We start from the raw sequence: 14,654 nt of genomic DNA, 5'->3' as shown, positions 1-14,654 counted from the left end.
CCAGGGTTGTCTTCCCCTGGACCAGGGTTGTCTTCCCCAGGACCAGGGTTGTCTTCCCCAGGACCAGGGTTGTCTTCCCCAGGACCAGGGTTGTCTTCCCCAGGACCAGGGTTGTCTTCCCCAGGACCAGGGTTGTCTTCCTCTGGACCAGGGTTGTCTTCCCCAGGACCAGGGTTGTCTTCCCCAGGACCAGGGTTGTCTTCCCCTGGACCAGGGTTGTCTTCCCCAGGACCAGGGTTGTCTTCCCCTGGACCAGGGTTGTCTTCCCCAGGACCAGGGTTGTCTTCCCCAGGACCAGGGTTGTCTTCCCCTGGACCAGGGTTGTCTTCCCCAGGACCAGGGTTGTCTTCCCCTGGACCAGGGTTGTCTTCCCCTGGACTAGAAGGTGGGGGTCAATTTGGAATTGGAGCAACAGAGAAGCAGCTGAAGAATTGGTCTGAAACTCTCTCTTTGGAGTGACCAGACAGCCAGCCAGGCGGCCAGCCAGCCATACACTATTGTTACAAGGTGCTGGATCTGAGGCTGTGGCTAAGGCAGGCAGGATCGCCTTACAAAACCATGCCACAGACGGAGTCCCTGTAAATCTAGCAGTCAAAAGCAGCTATCCAGACAGCATTGTCCCCAGCACAGCCATTTGGGATACATCCCAAATGGCACCCTATTCTTGTGGCCAAGTTGTGCACTATATAGGGAATAGGTTGCCACTTGGGGCAAAGTCCTCTTCATGTAGAGCTGAGCTCACAAAAAAACACCTGTGTTGACAACTCAGTCTGTCATCCATAGGTCTATGTACAGCTGTCAAACAGGATAGTGTTTTTCACAGGATAGTGTCTGTCACAGGAGTGTCTTTCACAGGACAGTGTCTTTCACAGGATAGTGTCTGTCACAGGAGTGTCTTTCACAGGACAGTGTCTTTCACAGGATAGTGTCTGTCACAAGATAGTGTCTGTCAGGATAGTGTCTGTCACAGGATAAGGATAGTGTCTGTCAGGATAGTGTCTGTCACAGGATAAGGATAGTGTCGGTCACATGATAGTGTCTGTCACAGAATAGTGTCTGTCACGTGATAGTGTCTGTCAGGATAGTGTCTGTCACAGGATAAGGATAGTGTCTGTCACAGGATAGTGTCTGTCAGGATAGTGTCTGTCACAGGATAAGGATAGTGTCTGTCACAGGATAGTGTCTGTCACAGGATAAGGATAGTGTCTGTCACAGGATAAGGATAGTGTCTGTCACAGGATAAGGATAGTGTCTGTCACATGATAAGGATAGTGTCTGTCACACGATAAGGATAGTGTCTTTCACAGGATATTGTCTGTCACATGATAAGGATAGTGTCTGCCACAGGATAATGTCTGTCACAGGATAATGATAATATCTGTCACAGGATAGTGTCTGTCACAGTATAGTGTCTGCCACATGATAAGGATAATGGCTGTCACAGGATAATGTCTGTCACATGATAAGGATAATATCTGTCACAGGATAGTGTCTGTCACAGGATAGTGTCTGTCACAGGATAAGGATAGTGTCTGTCACAGGATAATGTCTGTCACATGATAATGATAATATCTGTCACAGGATAGTGTCTGTCACAGGATAGTGTCTGTCACAGGATAAGGATAGTGTCTGTCACAGGATAATGTCTGTCACAGGATAAGGATAATATCTGTCACATGATAGCGTCTGTCACAGGATAAGGATAGTGTCTGTCACAGGATACTGTCTGTCACATGATAAGGATAGTGTCTGTCACATGATAATGTCTGTCACAGGATAATGATAATATCTGTCACAGGATAGTGTCTGTCACAGGATAAGGATAGTGTCTGTCACAGGATAATGTCTGTCACAGGATAAGGATAATATCTGTCACAGGATAGTGTCTGTCACAGGATAAGGATAGTGTCTGTCACAGGATAATGTCTGTCACATGATAAGGATAGTGTCTGTCACATGATAATGTCTGTCACAGGATAATGATAATATCTGTCACAGGATAGTGTCTGTCACAGGATAAGGATAGTGTCTGTCCGGAAGAGGCGACCCGTCATTCAGGGCTGTTTTGATCCCCACCTGTTTAGCAAAAAAATATTTTTGTTGTTGTTGCCTATTTTGCATGTTATTTTGGCATTAATACACGTAACATGAAACTGCATACAAACATTGTCTCTTTTTTGCTTTCTTGAGTAAAGCAGCTCCAAAATGCAGGTGTTTCAACCTAGTTCAGTGCTTTCTGTGGTGGTGGAAAATAATAGAGTGGAGGGGTTGGTAATGTTCTCTAGTTGCGACGTGATTGGCTCAGTGTTCTGTCACTCCTGGGAACACTTGGTCACGTCAAAATCTATAGGGAAAGCTTGAAAATTCAAGCCTCTTGGGTGCTGCCATAGAGTTACATTAGAAGTGCCCATCCAAGAAGACTAAATTGGCCACAGATAAAATTACGTCAAATCACATTATATCGACCATAGCTTTGATTAGACTGATCATGTCAACATTATACTTTCAAAATCTTGGCTAGCAAGCTAGACAATGAGTCATCATCATGAATCAAGTCCACAATCTACTGGCAAATCATTTTCAATCCTTGTCATATAAAGAGAAATGATAGATAAAACGTATCGGTGCTCATCGGCCATTGGACATAAACATTACACAACAAGTTGGAAATTGCAAATTCAACAACGAGTGGTTTGAAAGGAATCAGTGGCTAACTGTAAGTGCTGCAAAGCAATAACTAGTCTGCTATTCAGTGGAGAGGGTGTGTGGTCCAAGTCTGGATTTCAGGGTCTCTTTTCCAAGCTTAAAATGTTAAACTATCACATGCAACACCATGGGCCAGAAAATATTGAATACATTGGCCAAGCCTTCAATTCAGCATGACTTCTGCCGCATTGAAAACAACTGGGAACTCAGAACTGGGAAATCTCAGACTTCAGTGAGTTCAACACAACTGGGAACTCAGAACTGGGAAATCTCAGACTTCAGTGAGTTCAACACAACTGGGAACTCAGAACTGGGTAATCTCAGACTTCAGTGAGTTCAACACAACTGGGAACTCAGAACTGGGAAATCTCAGACTTCAGTGAGTTCAACACAACTGGAAACTCAGAACTGGGAAATCTCAGACTTCAGTGAGTTCAACACAACTGGGAACTCAGAACTGGGAAATCTCAGACTTCAGTGAGTTCAACACAACTGGGAACTCAGAACTGGGAAATCTCAGACTTCAGTGAGTTCAACACAACTGGGAAATCAGAACTGGGAAATCTCAGACTTCAGTGAGTTCAACACAACTGGGAACTCAGAACTGGGAAATCTCAGACTTCAGTGAGTTCAACACAACTGGGAACTCAGAACTGGGAAATCTCAGACTTCAGTGAGTTCAACACAACTGGAAACTCAGAACTGGGAAATCTCAGACTTCAGTGAGTTCAACACAACTGGGAACTCAGAACTGGGAAATCTCAGACTTCAGTGAGTTCAACACAACTGGGAACTCAGAACTGGGAAATCTCAGACTTCAGTGAGTTCAACACAACTGGGAACTCAGAACTGGGAAATCTCTGACTTCAGTGAGTTCAACACAACTGGGAACTCAGAACTGGGAAATCTCAGACTTCAGTGAGTTCAACACAACTGGGAACTCAGAACTGGGAAATCTCAGACTTCAGTGAGTTCAACACAACTGGGAACTCAGAACTGGGAAATCTGACTTCAGTGAGTTCAACACAACTGGGAACTCGGAAAATACATTTTGAGCGGTTATCCAACTCGGAATACCAAGCCGGGAACTCGGGCCTCTTTCTAGTTACGACCTGGAGATCACTGACTTCATGACTCTACCTTGTTTTTTGTTTGAGTCCCCAGTTGTCTTGACAGCCCCATAAATCCAGAGAATAGCAGACTTTGATGAAAACGTTTGATGAGAAATTTTACCCACAAGAAGGACCACCTTCTGTTCAAGTGAGCACAGCACAACAAGGTGAGTCCAAAAATGTCTTGTATACTGCTGCATAAATGATGTAACATGCCAGGGTGTCAAGACTTCCGCCGAAGTCGGTTCCTCTCCTTGTTCGGGCGGCGTTCGACGTCACCGGCCTTCTAGCCATCGCCGCTCCATTTTTCTTTGTTCCATTTGTTTTGTCTTGTTCCCCGCACACCTGGTTTACATGCCCTAATCAACTGCATATCTTCCTGTTTCCCCCCATGTCTTTGTGTGGGATTGTTTTGTTGCGTGTTTTGTGTTGACGCGCCTAGCTGGTTTTTCCCCGGGTACTATGTTTCAAACCGGGGTATGTTTATTAATTGTTAAACATTTTTGCTTATTTGTGACTTTGTCGCGCTTTGCACTTTTGCCTTTGGATGGAGGTTTGTTGGATACTGTTGCGTCCGTCTGTTGTTTGCTTCTGCCGAATAAAGTGTGCGCCTGATCACAACTCTCTGCTCTCCTGCACCTGACTTCTACACCAGTAGATCACAACTCTCTGCTCTCCTGCACCTGACTTCTACACCAGTAGATCACAACTCTCTGCTCTCCTGCACCTGACTTCTACACCAGTAGATCACAACTCTCTGCTCTCCTGCACCTGACTTCAACACCAGTAGATCACAACTCTCTGCTCTCCTGCACCTGACTTCTACACCAGTAGATCACAACTCTCTGCCCTCCTGCACCTGACTTCAACACCAGTAGATCACAACTCTCTGCTCTCCTGCACCTGACTTCAACACTAGTAGATCACAACTCTCTGCTCTCCTGCACCTGACTTCTACACCAGTAGATCACAACTCTCTGCTCTCCTGCACCTGACTTCTACACCAGTAGATCACAACTCTCTTCCCTCCTGCACCTGACTTCAACACCAGTAGATCACAACTCTCTGCTCTCCTGCACCTGACTTCTACACCAGTTGATCACAACTCTCTGCTCTCCTGCACCTGACTTCTACACCAGTAGATCACAACTCTCTGCTCTCCTGCACCTGACTTCAACACCAGTAGATCACAACTCTCTGCTCTCCTGCACCTGACTTCTACACCAGTAGATCACAACTCTCTGCCCTCCTGCACCTGACTTCAACACCAGTAGATCACAACTCTCTGCCCTCCTGCACCTGACTTCAACACCAGTAGATCACAACTCTCTGCTCTCCTGCACCTGACTTCTACACCAGTTGATCACAACTCTCTGCTCTCCTGCACCTGACTTCAACACCAGTAGATCACAACTCTCTGCCCTCCTGCACCTGACTTCAACACCAGTAGATCACAACTCTCTGCTCTCCTGCACCTGACTTCTACACCAGTAGATCACAACTCTCTGCTCTCCTGCACCTGACTTCTACACCAGTAGATCACAACTCTCTGCTCTCCTGCACCTGACTTCTACACCAGTAGATCACAACTCTCTGCTCTCCTGCACCTGACTTCTACACCAGTTGATCACAACTCTCTGCTCTCCTGCACCTGACTTCTACACCAGTAGATCACAACTCTCTGCTCTCCTGCACCTGACTTCAACACCAGTAGATCACAACTCTCTGCTCTCCTGCACCTGACTTCTACACCAGTAGATCACAACTCTCTGCCCTCCTGCACCTGACTTCAACACCAGTAGATCACAACTCTCTGCTCTCCTGCACCTGACTTCTACACCAGTTGATCACAACTCTCTGCTCTCCTGCACCTGACTTCAACACCAGTAGATCACAACTCTCTGCCCTCCTGCACCTGACTTCAACACCAGTAGATCACAACTCTCTGCTCTCCTGCACCTGACTTCTACACCAGTAGATCACAACTCTCTGCTCTCCTGCACCTGACTTCTACACCAGTAGATCACAACTCTCTGCTCTCCTGCACCTGACTTCTACACCAGTAGATCACAACTCTCTGCCCTCCTGCACCTGACCTCTACACCAGTAGATCACAACTCTCTGCTCTCCTGCACCTGACTTCAAGCACAAGCATTTCGCTACACTCGCATTAACATCTGCTAACCATGAGTATGTGACAAATAAAATTGGATTTGTTCCGAATTCTGTCGCTGTACATTTCAAAAGTGATAAACAGTTATATTGACTACGTCTGTCCTAGCTCTCTCACTAATGTCTTAATCAAAATGACAGATGGCCTCTTATCCGCTTGTCGTCCCCTTATACCATAGTTTGTACATCTCAGTTGTCAGTAGAAACCACATTGGTTTAAACAAGTCAGCCATATCAGCTATGTTTTTTTAAAGGGCAGTAAATGAGGCTGAATGAACTGTTTCGCTGCCAGATGAAGCTCTGCTGATAACCAGGTGTAGCAGAAGCAATATGTTGGGACTGCTGTTGGGACAGCTTTATGGAGGCCCTAACAGTTTGTGGGCACCGTTTGTCACCGTTAAAGTGCAATTCATGTATTGTTTAGTGTTGTGTTGTGGCTTTGCTGGCATGCATCACACTTTTGTTTTGGGATTTTGCCCCACCAAGATTTACATGCTAAAATCGTCACTGCTGTTCGGCAACCTCTAACTCAGTCTCTTCTCTGGGTCACTGTGGAGAGCACTACCTCTAACTCAGTCTCTTCTCTGGGTCACTGTGGAGAGCACTACCTCTAACTCAGTCTCTTCTCTGGGTCACTGTGGAGAGCACTACCTCTAACTCAGTCTCTTCTCTGGGTCACTGTGGAGAGCACTACCACTAACTCAGTCTCTTCTCTGGGTCACTGTGGAGAGCACTACCTCTAACTCAGTCTCTTCTCTGGGTCACTGTGGAGAGCACTACCTCTAACTCAGTCTCTTCTCTGGGTCACTGTGGAGAGCACTACCTCTAACTCAGTCTCTTCTCTGGGTCACTGTGGAGAGCACTACCACTAACTCAGTCTCTTCTCTGGGTCACTGTGGAGAGCACTACCTCTAACTCAGTCTCTTCTCTGGGTCACTGTGGAGAGCACTACCTCTAACTCAGTCTCTTCTCTGGGTCACTGTGGAGAGCACTACCTCTAACTCAGTCTCTTCTCTGGGTCACTGTGGAGAGCACTACCTCTAACTCAGTCTCTTCTCTGGGTCACTGTGGAGAGCACTACCTCTAACTCAGTCTCTTCTCTGGGTCACTGTGGAGAGCACTACCTCTAACTCAGTCTCTTCTCTGGGTCACTGTGGAGAGCACTACCACTAACTCAGTCTCTTCTCTGGGTCACTGTGGAGAGCACTACCTCTAACTCAGTCTCTTCTCTGGGTCACTGTGGAGAGCACTACCTCTAACTCAGTCTCTTCTCTGGGTCACTGTGGAGAGCACTACCTTTAACTCAGTCTCTTCTCTGGGTCACTGTGGAGAGCACTACCACTAACTCAGTCTCTTCTCTGGGTCACTGTGGAGAGCACTACCTCTAACTCAGTCTCTTCTCTGGGTCACTGTGGAGAGCACTACCTCTAACTCAGTCTCTTCTCTGGGTCACTGTGGAGAGCACTACCTCTAACTCAGTCTCTTCTCTGGGTCACTGTGGAGAGCACTACCTCTAACTCAGTCTCTTCTCTGGGTCACTGTGGAGAGCACTACCTCTAACTCAGTCTCTTCTCTGGGTCACTGTGGAGAGCACTACCTCTAACTCAGTCTCTTCTCTGGGTCACTGTGGAGAGCACTACCTCTAACTCAGTCTCTTCTCTGGGTCACTGTGGAGAGCACTACCTCTAACTCAGTCTCTTCTCTGGGTCACTGTGGAGAGCACTACCTCTAACTCAGTCTCTTCTCTGGGTCACTGTGGAGAGCACTACCTCTAACTCAGTCTCTTCTCTGGGTCACTGTGGAGAGCACTACCTCTAACTCAGTCTCTTCTCTGGGTCATTGTGGAGAGCACTACCTCTAACTCAGTCTCTTCTCTGGGTCACTGTGGAGAGCACTACCTCTAACTCAGTCTCTTCTCTGGGTCACTGTGGAGAGCACTACCTCTAACTCAGTCTCTTCTCTGGGTCACTGTGGAGAGCACTACCTCTAACTCAGTCTCTTCTCTGGGTCACTGTGGAGAGCACTACCTCTAACTCAGTCTCTTCTCTGGGTCATTGTGGAGAGCACTACCTCTAACTCAGTCTCTTCTCTGGGTCACTGTGGAGAGCACTACCTCTAACTCAGTCTCTTCTCTGGGTCACTGTGGAGAGCACTACCTCTAACTCAGACTGTTAACTAGCACCACCTAGTGAAACCACTCTTAAAACACAACCTTTGAAAATAATATTGCACCAATGACACAGCATTTCAACTATGAAGCATACAGTAATATACTGAACACAAATATAAACACAACATGCAACAACTTCAATGATTTTACTGAGTTACAGTTCATATGAGGAAATCAGTCAATTTCAATAAATTCATTAGGCCCATATGGATTTCATATGACTGGGCAGGGGTGCAGCATGGGGGGCCTGGAAGGGCATAGGCCCACTGACTTGGGAGCCAGGCCCAGCCAATCAGAATGAGTTTTCCCCCACAAAAGGGCATTATTACAGACAGAAATACTCCTCTGGTATTCAGACAACCGCACAGGTGAAGAAGCAGGATGTGGAGGTCCTGGGCTGGCGTGGTTATACGTGGTCTGAGGTGAAGAAGCAGGATGTGGAGGTCCTGGGCTGGCGTGGTTACACGTGGTCTGAGGTGAAGAAGCAGGATGTGGAGGTCCTGGGCTGGCGTGGTTACACGTGGTCTGAGGTGAAGAAGCCGGATGTGGAGGTCCTGGGCTGGCGTGGTTATACGTGGTCTGAGGTGAAGAAGCAGGATGTGGAGGTCCTGGGCTGGCGTGGTTACACGTGGTCTGAGGTGAAGAAGCAGGATGTGGAGGTCCTGGGCTGGCGTGGTTACACGTGGTCTGAGGTGAAGAAGCCGGATGTGGAGGTCCTGGGCTGGCGTGGTTACACATGGTCTGCGGTTGTGAGGCCAGTTGGATGTAATACTCTAAAATGACATTGGAGACGGCTTATGGTAGAGAAATTAACATTAAATTGTCTGGCAACAGCTCTGGTGGACATTCCTGCAGTCAGCATGCCAAATGCACCCTCCCTCAAAACTTGAGACATCTGTAGCATTGTGTTGTTTGACAAACTGCACAAGGTGCACCTGTGTAATGATCATGCTGTTTAATCAGCTTCTTGATATGCCACACCTGTCAGGTGGATGGATTACCTTGGCAAAGTAGAAATGATAACTAACAGGGATGTAAACTAATTTGTGCCCAAAATTGGAGAGAAATACGTTTTTTGTGCGTCTAGAAAATGTCTGGGATCTTTTATTTCAGCTCATGAAACATGGGACCAACACTTTACACGTTGCGTTTCTATTTTTGTTTCCGTATAATTATTCCTACTCGACACCTTGAATTACACTCAAACACTTCAATGAGGCTATAATCAGGAACAAATAGTTGCACGAGTCTCAATAAATACCTGCATTGACTCAAATGACTGAATGCAAATAAGAGGCGACACACAACAAGTGTTTAGATTGTAAACGTTCTGTATTCTAGAACATCTTTGTACCAATTAAAACAGTTTGTTGAGATACATTATAAATACAATTCTGTACATTATAATATTGCAAATAATGCTATGTTCAAATACATTTGTATGTACAACTCCTCATTAGGGAGAGCAGCTTTGATCTTGTCTTTAAAGTAAGGTCTTGGGTTTCTTTTCTTATTTACTTGAAATTACAGCATTTTAAAATTATATTTCTCTCTACCACAGTTAGCCACAACAAGCTCTGGTCCAGGGCGTCAGCGAGGAATGCACTAAACCCCTGGACCACAGTTAGCCACAACAAGCTCTGGTCCAGGGCGTCAGCGAGGAATGCACTAACCCCCTGGACCAGAGCTAGCCACATCCACAGCTCCAATAAAATACAAAATGTCAGAGACATGGTTCATCATTCAGGTTATAAAACTATTTGATATCATCTGTCCCCTCCCATTTCCTCATAGTGTCCATCCCCTGCTCATACACCTCTCCCTGTAAAATAAACTAAATTCATTTGTTGACATGAGTATCTCTAAAAAAATACTTAAATGTTACTCATTAGTCAAATTAACATAGAAAATGCTGTCAGAGCAAATCACTGTAGGTAGGGTTCATCGTTAGTCATTCAACCTAACAGTAACAGGCCAGGGGATTGGTGGAGGGCATTCAACCTAACAGTAACAGTCCAGGGATTGGTGGAGGGCATTCAACCTAACAGTAACAGGCCAGGGGATTGGTGGAGGGCATTGTAAATGCCTGTGAGCTTCAGGTCATAATGCATCAGGCCAGCCAGCCTTCAGTCAGGCCCAGTCTAGCCTCAGTTTACACCCCCTTGAGAGGGACAATGCATTATAGTACACACTGAGTATACAAAACATTAAGAACACCTTACTAATATTGAGTTGCACCTCCTTTTGCCCTCAGAACAGCCTAAATTCTCAGGGCATGAACTCTACAAGGAGTTGAAAGCGTTCCACAGGGATGCTGGCCCATGTGGACTCCACAAGGAGTTGAAAGCGTTCCACAGGGATGCTGGCCCATGTTGACTCCAATGCTTCCCACAGTTGTGTCAAGTTGGCTGGATGTCCTTGGGTGGTGGAAAATACTTGATTGACACAGGAAACTGTTGCGTGTGGAAAAACCCAGCAGCGTTGCAGTTCTACCCCGTTCAAAGGCACTTAAATCTTTTGTCACCGTCTGAATGGCACACATACACAATCCATGTCTCAAGGCCTAAAAATCCTTCTTTAACCCGTCTCCTCCCCTTCATCTACAAGTGGATTTAACAAGAGACATCAAGAAGGGACTGCTGTCACCTGGATTCACCTGGTCAGTCTCTCATGGAAAGAGCAGGTGTTCTTAATGTTTTGTATACTCAGTGAAGTAATCCTCACAACCGGGATCATATCCATTGGTGTACATACACCATAGCAAAACGTTCTGCAACGGAAAATGTTTCGCAAAACAAAAACAGCCAGTTTCTTATTGGACAAGTTCATGTACTCCTTCCCCTTTTCAGTCTGTTTTCTTCCATTTTGTGCCTAGTGAATACGACCCAGAGGAAGCCTAGTCGCTTAATTCAGATAGTTGACACAGCATAGATCCAACATGGACACCTCAGTTTCCATCCCCTTGAGAGGCACGATGTAGGACAGTGGAGAAACTGAGAAACACGCACAGATAGGATACGTTTCCTTTGTCCTGAATGGAAGACAGAAGTCTTGTGTGAGGAACTCTGTGAGGGTTGATCCACTCCAGTGCAAGAAGCATGATTCAGTCAGTCAGCAATGGCAACAGTCCCAATAGTTTCAGTGGGGGGGTTATCTGTCATTCCACAGTGTTACAGTACACCAACAACAACAACAACAACAGGCTAATGAAGCCTACATGGGCACCATAGCAACCACAGTCATACGTACTGTACATCTTCAAATTCATGATTCATGAATTCATGTTCAATTCATTATTTGTTTGCAGACGGCCCAAAAGTTCAGGAGGACTCGTGGCCTAGGCACTATGTTTACTTTTGACACACATATCATATGTACACACACACACACACACACACGCACACACACACACACCAGTTAAAACAGCAGATATGAAACCTTAGTTCTTTGGTAACCCCTGACGACATATCACAGTGACTTGGATAACCAATCCGGATATCAGTGAGTTATCAACACTAGTACATTCTGGATCCACACACCCCAGATGACAACACTCTGTCACCTCTACAGGAAGATCTGGTGTTTGAACAGAGTATGAGCTGCTGAGCTGATTCAATGATACTACCGTCAGATAAACACGTGTGGGTCATGTCTATCCATCTACATGCTCTCTAGCTAAAATAACGCAGCAGAAAACTTGGATGTGTGCGTTGGACTTTCAGTGAACAAGGATATTGAACGATGATATGCCTTCATAAAACGCATGGGACAGATATGTTAAAGGGAAAGCAGTTCATACCGACAGACAGAACACATGATCGGAAGTCTAGTGGAACAGAGGGAGGGTGAGAATGAGAGAAGAAGAGCTGGTTTTGGGGCTCAGCTGTTGAGCGCTGACAGCTGCCCCTGGTCTAGTAGGAACTGTTCTGGATCTGGCCCTGGTCTAGTAGAAACTGTTCTGGATCTGGCCCTGGTCTAGTAGAAACTGTTCTGGATCTGGCCCTGGTCTAGTAGGAACTGTTCTAGATCTGGCCCTGGTCTAGTAGGAACTGTTCTGGATCTGGCCCTGGTCTAGTAGAAACTGTTCTGGATCTGGCCCTGGTCTAGTAGGAACTGTTCTGGATCTGGCCCTGGTCTAGTAGAAACTGTTCTGGATCTGGCCCTGGTCTAGTAGAAACTGTTCTGGATCTGGCCCTGGTCTAGTAGAAACTGTTCTGGATCTGGCCCTGGTCTAGTAGGAACTGTTCTGGATCTGGCCCTGGTCTAGTAGGAACTGTTCTGGATCTGGCCCTGGTCTAGTAGAAACTGTTCTGGATCTGGCCCTGGTCTAGTAGAAACTGTTCTGGATCTGGCCCTGGTCTAGTAGAAACTGTTCTGGATCTGGCCCTGGTCTAGTAGAAACTGTTCTGGATCTGGCCCTGGTCTAGTAGAAACTGTTCTGGATCTGGCCCTGGTCTAGTAGAAACTGTTCTGGATCTGGCCCTGGTCTAGTAGAAACTGTTCTGGATCTGGCCCTGGTCTAGTAGAAACTGTTCTGGATCTGGCCCTGGTCTAGTAGGAACTGTTCTAGATCTGGCCCTGGTCTAGTAGGAACTGTTCTGGATCTGGCCTAGTAGGAACTGTTCTGGATCTGGCCCTGGTCTAGTAGAAACTGTTCTAGATCTGGCCCTGGTCTAGTAGGAACTGTTCTGGATCTGGCCCTGGTCTAGTAGAAACTGTTCTGGATCTGGCCCTGGTCTAGTAGAAACTGTTCTGGATCTGGCCCTGGTCTAGTAGGAACTGTTCTAGATCTGGCCCTGGTCTAGTAGCAACTGTTCTGGATCTGGCCCTGGTCTAGTAGAAACTGTTCTGGATCTGGCCCTGGTCTAGTAGGAACTGTTCTGGATCTGGCCCTGGTCTAGTAGAAACTGTTCTGGATCTGGCCCTGGTCTAGTAGAAACTGTTCTGGATCTGGCCCTGGTCTAGTAGAAACTGTTCTGGATCTGGCCCTGGTCTAGTAGGAACTGTTCTGGATCTGGCCCTGGTCTAGTAGGAACTGTTCTGGATCTGGCCCTGGTCTAGTAGAAACTGTTCTGGATCTGGCCCTGGTCTAGTAGGAACTGTTCTGGATCTGGCCCTGGTCTAGTAGAAACTGTTCTGGATCTGGCCCTGGTCTAGTAGAAACTGTTCTGGATCTGGCCCTGGTCTAGTAGGAACTGTTCTAGATCTGGCCCTGGTCTAGTAGGAACTGTTCTGGATCTGGCCTAGTAGGAACTGTTCTGGATCTGGCCCTGGTCTAGTAGAAACTGTTCTAGATCTGGCCCTGGTCTAGTAGGAACTGTTCTGGATCTGGCCCTGGTCTAGTAGGAACTGTCTGGATCTGGCCCTGGTCTAGTAGGAACTGTTCTGGATCTGGCCCTGGTCTAGTAGAAACTGTTCTAGATCTGGCCCTGGTCTAGTAGGAACTGATCTGGATCTGGCCCTGGTCTAGTAGAAACTGTTCTGGATCTGGCCCTGGTCTAGTAGGAACTGTTCTGGATCTGGCCCTGGTCTAGTAGAAACTGTTCTAGATCTGGCCCTGGTCTAGTAGGAACTGTTCTGGATCTGGCCCTGGTCTAGTAGAAACTGTTCTAGATCTGGCCCTGGTCTAGTAGGAACTGATCTGGATCTGGCCCTGGTCTAGTAGAAACTGTTCTGGATCTGGCCCTGGTCTAGTAGGAACTGTTCTGGATCTGGCCCTGGTCTAGTAGAAACTGTTCTAGATCTGGCCCTGGTCTAGTAGGAACTGTTCTGGATCTGGCCCTGGTCTAGTAGGAACTGTCTGGATCTGGCCCTGGTCTAGTAGGAACTGTTCTGGATCTGGCCCTGGTCTAGTAGAAACTGTTCTAGATCTGGCCCTGGTCTAGTAGGAACTGTTCTGGATCTGGCCCTGGTCTAGTAGGAACTGTCTGGATCTGGCCCTGGTCTAGTAGGAACTGTTCTGGATCTGGCCCTGGTCTAGTAGAAACTGTTCTAGATCTGGCCCTGGTCTTGTAGGAACTGTTCTAGATCTGGCCCTGGTCTAGTAGGAACTGTTCTGGATCTGGCCCTGGTCTAGTAGAAACTGTTCTGGATCTGGCCCTGGTCTAGTAGGAACTGTTCTGGATCTGGCCCTGGTCTAGTAGGAACTGTCTGGATCTGGCCCTGGTCTAGTAGGAACTGATCTGGATCTGGCCCTGGTCTAGTAGAAACTGTTCTGGATCTGGCCCTGGTCTAGTAGGAACTGTTCTGGATCTGGCCCTGGTCTAGTAGAAACTGTTCTAGATCTGGCCCTGGTCTAGTAGGAACTGTTCTAGATCTGGCCCTGGTCTAGTAGAAACTGTTCTGGATCTGGCCCTGGTCTAGTAGGAACTGTCTGGATCTGGCCCTGGTCTAGTAGGAACTGTTCTGGATCTGGCCCTGGTCTAGTAGGAACTGTTCTAGATCTGGCCCTGGTCTAGTAGGAACTGTTCTGGATCTGGCCCTGGTCTAGTAGG

This window comes from Oncorhynchus kisutch, unplaced genomic scaffold, assembly GCF_002021735.2.
Source record: "Oncorhynchus kisutch isolate 150728-3 unplaced genomic scaffold, Okis_V2 scaffold848, whole genome shotgun sequence".
Lineage (NCBI taxonomy): Eukaryota > Metazoa > Chordata > Actinopteri > Salmoniformes > Salmonidae > Oncorhynchus > Oncorhynchus kisutch.
Note: the sequence above shows the minus strand (reverse complement) of the source record.